The sequence below is a fragment of the Microcebus murinus genome, chromosome 4, assembly GCF_040939455.1.
Source record: "Microcebus murinus isolate Inina chromosome 4, M.murinus_Inina_mat1.0, whole genome shotgun sequence".
Lineage (NCBI taxonomy): Eukaryota > Metazoa > Chordata > Mammalia > Primates > Cheirogaleidae > Microcebus > Microcebus murinus.
The window spans coordinates 65334925-65341250 of NC_134107.1; the positions used below are offsets into that span (position 1 = coordinate 65334925).

Sequence of the window (6326 nt, forward strand, 5' to 3'; positions counted from 1 at the left end):
TGATAATGATTACTGGTAACATTGCTATGATTATGATGATGATGATTGAATATTATAAATGGAATGCAGAAGACATAGTAGATAGCCTCTCTCCCATAGGCCATTTTTCCATGAAATTGAGAATATTGGAATGTAATTCTGAATAAACTGGCAAACCCTAGCAAAGCATCAAACTGAGTACTGTAAAATAACACAGCAGCCACATGAAGGGGCTGGAGCACAGTATCAGTATGATTAAAGGAAAAAGAAAGGAGAGAGACCCTGTAAACACTTGATTTAAATTGGCTTGATTTTCAGATACAGCATTAAATTTTGTTTTCTCCATAGAACAAGGATGAAGCTTGTGGTATTAGCTTTTGATTATTTCCTAAGGCTGTCATAGGACTCAGGAAAAAAATAAATAAAAAAATCCTTTGTCTTTTTAAAACATAAGCATTAAATAAATTTCAAGAAATAGAACTTTTTCTTTCAGCTAATAGGATCATATAAAGAGACCAAACTTCTCAAGATTAAAAGAAAGAAGGTTAAATATACAGGGTTAAGAGGACTTGACAGTGAATTAGTGCTAAGTTAGATAGGTATGATCTCCGAAGGCTGATGTGGTCATTACAGATAATGTTTCAATAACACTGATGAACAAGATAGATTGTATTTAACACAATTCTAAAAAAGAGGCAATAGATTATAGGACAGAATCAATTACCAATTTCTGTCATATTCTTCACAGACTTCAGACTTCTATTTGTCAGGCTTGTTAAATGAGCATTACTTTACAATGTGCTCTCATTCAGCAAGTCTTTTGGAAGTGAAACTTTTATTAAATTACCCAGGCAACAGAATGAAATATAATATCTGAGTATTTATAGATAAGGCAGTTCCACTAACATTGGGTTCTCATTCCTCTAAATAAATCCTGCACATCTTTAGTAGAGATGGTCAGAACAAAATATATAAAGTTACTAGAAATACTTTATAAATTTCTAGAATATGAAACAACCTTGTAGTATTCACGGGGAGTCAATTACCCTGTTCTCAGGAGTTTGCTAATAAATACAAACAAGCAGGCTTCATTCAATTAATAAATAAATTAATAAATTTACTAGAAGAAATAAGTTGTCATTTGCTAAAAATGTGCAGGTGAAGTTTAAACTTAACAAGCTTGACCCAGAAAAACTGTACGTGGTAGAAATAAGGTCCACAGAGAAAACTCACAATGATGGATGAGAACATCAATAAGATTGAATAGGGATGAAAAAAAGACATCAATTAATTCCATTAGAAATGATATAAACAATGTTGGGATAAATTATAAATTGATTTCTGGGGTATAGTGATTATATTAATTCCATATGATAAAAACATAGACAAATCTCCCCCTATTTGGAAAGAATCATCACACTCCAAAATAAATTAAATAATAAATATCTATACATGAGAAGACCATCCTAAATTTTGTAACATCTGTTGGAGAAGTCCCAGATTGGTTCTCTGTAATTCCTTAATAATGATAATGATGAACATAGTCCCTGTGAGCACTGTCATTTATAAGTTGGAATTTCATGACCCAATTTTATTCTGAAAAAAATCAAAATTATAAAAGAGAAATAGAATTTATAAACCAGAGCTATAAGCCAAATTTAAGGGTTGTGATTTATAAACTTTTTTGTGATGGCAAGACTTTAGAGTTGTGATTTATAACACAAATCATTTATATCTCAAGTGTAAAATAAGGTTGGTAAAATCAAATCCCTTTATTTCAGATTTATGGCATGATTTGTAAACTTGTCCCTCTGTTTATATTTTTTTTTCCTGTGCAATGGACATAAATTTTAGATGTTTCAGAATTTTCATGTATGTTTTATAGTCAATCATATACTTTCAAAAACTGTGACTAACTCTGATCCCTAAAGAATGTTTATAAATCCTAGTATATTTCTTTCATTTAACAGGAAAAGATTTATATGCAGTAAGTATATTCTCTAGTCTGGGTTAGTGATAGTATGACTTTATAAATAAAAGAAACAAAAAGAACATTTCTTTAACCTGCGATCAGCTTACAGGTCCGAATCCTGTTTGGGAGTATAACATACTCATCCAAAAGGAGTCACCTGTTTAGGAAACCCAAACCTTTCCCTGCCTTGGCTAGTAGCACTTTGTTTCTGTAGGGGGCTGCTAGAGAAAAACAAATAATAATTGCCTTACTAGCTGCAACTGTTTTACAGGAGAGTGTAGCCCAAACCTCACTAGACAGGTAATTATCCTGAGAACTAGGTTCAAATAGTTCTGTCACATATTAGCTGTGCAGTTCTCCCCAAGATACTGTCTCCTTCTCATCTTCATCTGTAAGTTCAGGAGGCTGGACTATTGAATTTCTGAGGACACTTGCAGGATGAATCATGCATCAATCAGTGAGAGATTCTACCGTCTACACCAGATTCTCTCTCGAGTTTTTCAGTTGTCCGATTGTATTGATGTTCCTCAATAACAGAGACCATGCTTTTTACTTCCTTTATAATCTATTTTGGAAATAGCCACACATTCTGCTCAAAGTAATTAGCCACCTATCACAATATATTCTTCCAGCCAGCCAGCCAGCCAGCTTTTCATCCATTCTTCCATGCATCCACGCCCCATCCAGCCATTCATTCAAAAAAAAATTAATTGAACAACCACCACTTATATGGGCATTAATGAGGCTTTTTTGAAGGTATTGTGTAAGACATACACTGACAGGAGATCTATTTCTTGTTCTTTCAGGCCATGGAGGAAGCTGTGTGGTTGCCTGGTAGAGAGGTTATGGAGGCAGATACCATCCTTCTGGCCCCAAATCTAACTCAGCCTCTGTACTATCAAAGTCAGATGGCACCGATAATGTCTGATAGCACTTTCATCTAATTCCTCCTCATAAAGATATCCCTTCCCCCTTGACACAGCTCCCTCTGTGGCACAAGTCACAAGTTTTCACTCTCCTGAGTTACTACCACAGGCTCCTGCGCTTTTCAGCACAGATGATCCTTTATCCTGGCTCTCCCTCTCCTATGCCCTTGCATTTTGAAATATTATATCAAACTCGTATTCATCAGTGGATGGGAGGGAATGAAATGTATAGACAATTTTCACGCCATTTGCTGGACACCTTATGTAGATCATCTCATTGTATCCTGACAATAATTTTTTATAATAGATATTATTTTCCCCATCTTATAGATGCAGAAAGGTTAGGTCACTCTCTCATATATAGAGTCTTAGATACTAACTTCTATCTGTTGGCACCAAAATCTAGCCTTGTTCTAAAATACTTGAGTTTCAAGTCTTTATTGAACAAAGACTAGAAAGAACTGTTGACCTTAATTCTGAAATAGATGTGACAACCAATATTTTCCAATGTAAAACATTTTCAAAATTTTCCTTTTTTAGAGACATGCCAAATTTGCACTCGATTTTTTGAAAATTGGTGGTGGCTTTAGTGGTCTCCAATTATTGCCTGTTTTACAATTATAATCCTAGAGTTCTAGGAATCTAAGACTATGGAGCATCCTATATGCCTCCCAATGTTTATCTTTTATCAAGGGTTAAATACATTTACAACTCAGTGGCTTTATTCTGCCAAAGTGAATGACCAGCAACCATACACATACATGCTTTGTATATGCAATTAATTCATTAAGTTCTCACAACTATTCTATTTGGTCAGTACTATTTCCCCTATTAAAATTAATTTCCCAGGTCACCCCACTAGTCAATTTTAGCATGAATATAGTAGGCCAGTAGGCTTCCTCCTATAATAGATTCTGATACTAAATTTTTTTTTTTTTTTTTTTTTTTTGAGACAGAGTCTCCCTTTGTTGCCTAGGCTAGAGTGAGTGCCGTGCCGTCAGCCTAGCTCACAGCAACCTCAACCTCCTGAGCTCAAGCGATCCTTCTGTCTCAGCCTCCCAAGTAGCTGGGACTACAGGCATGAGCCACCATGCCCGGCTAATTTTTTCTATATATATTAGTTGGCCAATTAGTTTCTTTCTATTTATGGTAGAGACGGGGTCTTGCTCTTGCTCAGGCTGGTTTCGAACTCCTGACCTCGAGCAATCCACCCCCCTCGGCCTCCCAGAGAGCTAGGATTACAGGCGTGAGCCACCGCCCGGCTCTGATACTAAATTTTAAGGCCCATTGTAATCTGAGTTCCCCTGACTTTTTTCTTTTCACTGTTCTGCAACCTCTGAGAACCACTGAGCCAACCTCTTCTCTGTAGTGGGTCACCCCAAACTCACCCCCAATTCTCTCCTAGATCATTTACTTCTCCCACTTAGAAAATCTTCCTGATAATGACAAACCACTGAAATTTTTCTGAGAACTTACTATACGGAGCAATTGACAGGCATTATCTTATCTCATACTTGCCAGAGTACTTTCTGTCAGGCATTGTTATCTCCATTTGTCAAAGGAGAAACCGAGAAACTTAGGTTAAATGATTTGCCAAGAGTAAAATGAGTGTAGAACTGGGGTTTGGTTTCAAGTCTGTCTGAATCTACTGGCCATTATCTTAAATACCGTCTTATTGTTTTACAAAGGAAAGGCCAAATCTGAATCAAACATGGGGTGTAATAGAAATAGTGTGGTTTTTGGCATTGGCATGCATTTTCAATGTGAGTGTTATGTCTCCCAATGGGGCAAAAAATAGGTTTTTGAGGGAGTCAAAAAATCCTGGACATCACAATGGTTTGTGGCCTTTTAATAGGCCCCCAGGATATAAACAGCTTATGTAGTATATCTGTGATATTAAAATGTCACTGCAGGGGTGGAGGAATGATTATGAAAAATAATGCCTAAAAACCTCCTGGGAGAGGAGTGATAATGGAAAAAAAAAAAAAAAAAAGAAAGATTGAGAAGCATTGTGTTAGGAAGATGTAGGTTTTTATATTAGTTGCAAATAATTTGTTCTAGGGGTCCTCATATGAAGAATATTAAGCAGCAAAACGAACTCTGTGGTCAGCTGTGATTTCAAAGACGGTGTTTAAATTTTGTCATCAGGCTCTTTATTATAATGGTCTTTGATAAAAAGTGAAGGCCATAGCATAAAATCTTGAGAGAATATTTTGTTGGTAACTATGAGAATATGCTCCAGGTAGGTTTTTTTCTGGGGATATAACTTAATTTCTACACAGAGCATTATACATAAGAAGGGATAAATTTCTTGATCCTTGGATACTTTAATTATGTATTTGTTGTTTTGATCAGATTGCTAGCAAGAAGAGACTTCGAGGTTGATAGCTAGTGAGATTTTTTTTAATCCAGATACCTGTCTTTCTAATTAGTATGCATTTGTAACTTCTTTTTAAGACATGGAGTATATCCAGATGAAGCTACTAATACATTCAATAAGCAATTATAAAACTTCTACTATAGTGTACCAACACCCTCCAACATATTAGAAGCACAAGCACAAAGAGTATACAGTCCCTGTTTTTTGAAAGTTCACAGTCTTAGCCAGGTGTAGTGGCTCATGCCTGCAATCCTAGCACTTTGGAGGCCAAGGCAGGAGGATTGCTTGAGGTCAGGAATTCAAGACCAGCCTGAGAAAGAGCAAAGATCCTGTTTCTAAAAAACAGAAAAATTAGCCAGGCATGGTAGCACATGCCTATAGTCCCAGCTATTTAGGAGGCCAAGTCAGGAGGATTGATTGAGCCCAGAAATTTGAAGTTGCAATGAGCTATAATGATGCCACTGCACTCTAGCCTGGGTGACAAAGAGACACTTTGTCTCAAAAAAAAAAAAAAAAAAAAAACCAGAAAGAAAGAAAGTTCACAGTCTTGTTGATTACTTCTGAAATGCTCATGATGGAACTTTGTAATAGGGCTTTCAAATGTGTAATTCCATCTGTGCAAAAGTTATTCCCACATTTAAGTTTTCCTCTGTTTTAGTTCCTTTTCATCATTAAGGACTCTATTTTTAAGCCATCTCCACAGGAAACCATTGGCTGATTCCCTCCAACCAAGTCTAAGATAAATGTCTCTACAGTTCTTCATGAAACACACATCACATTTGTATTTATTTGTTCAATATTGATTTACTCCATGGTCTATAGGTTGTAAGGACAGAATCTATTCCTACTTACCTTGGAATTAGTACAGTGACTGGTTTATAATAGAAATTAAATAATTATTTGGTAACCGTGCCATTGATTGGTTGACAGCAATCCAGAATCAATTCAATGAGCATTTTTTGAACACTATCCATGCATCAGACACTGTTTGTGGCACATCAGATACAAAACAGTAGAAGGCAGAAGATATGTGTTTTGTTCTCAAGGACTTTATGGATTAGCTAGGATT

The 6326-nt window shown here is 36.0% G+C and overlaps 1 protein-coding gene across 7 annotated transcripts in view; it reads right to left on the reverse strand.

Moving 5' to 3' along the window:
• LOC142870624 (teneurin-4-like) overlaps positions 1-6326 on the reverse strand; it is a 2325019-nt gene that overhangs the window by 1471596 nt on the left and 847097 nt on the right. The gene's annotated exons all lie outside the window — the stretch shown is intronic.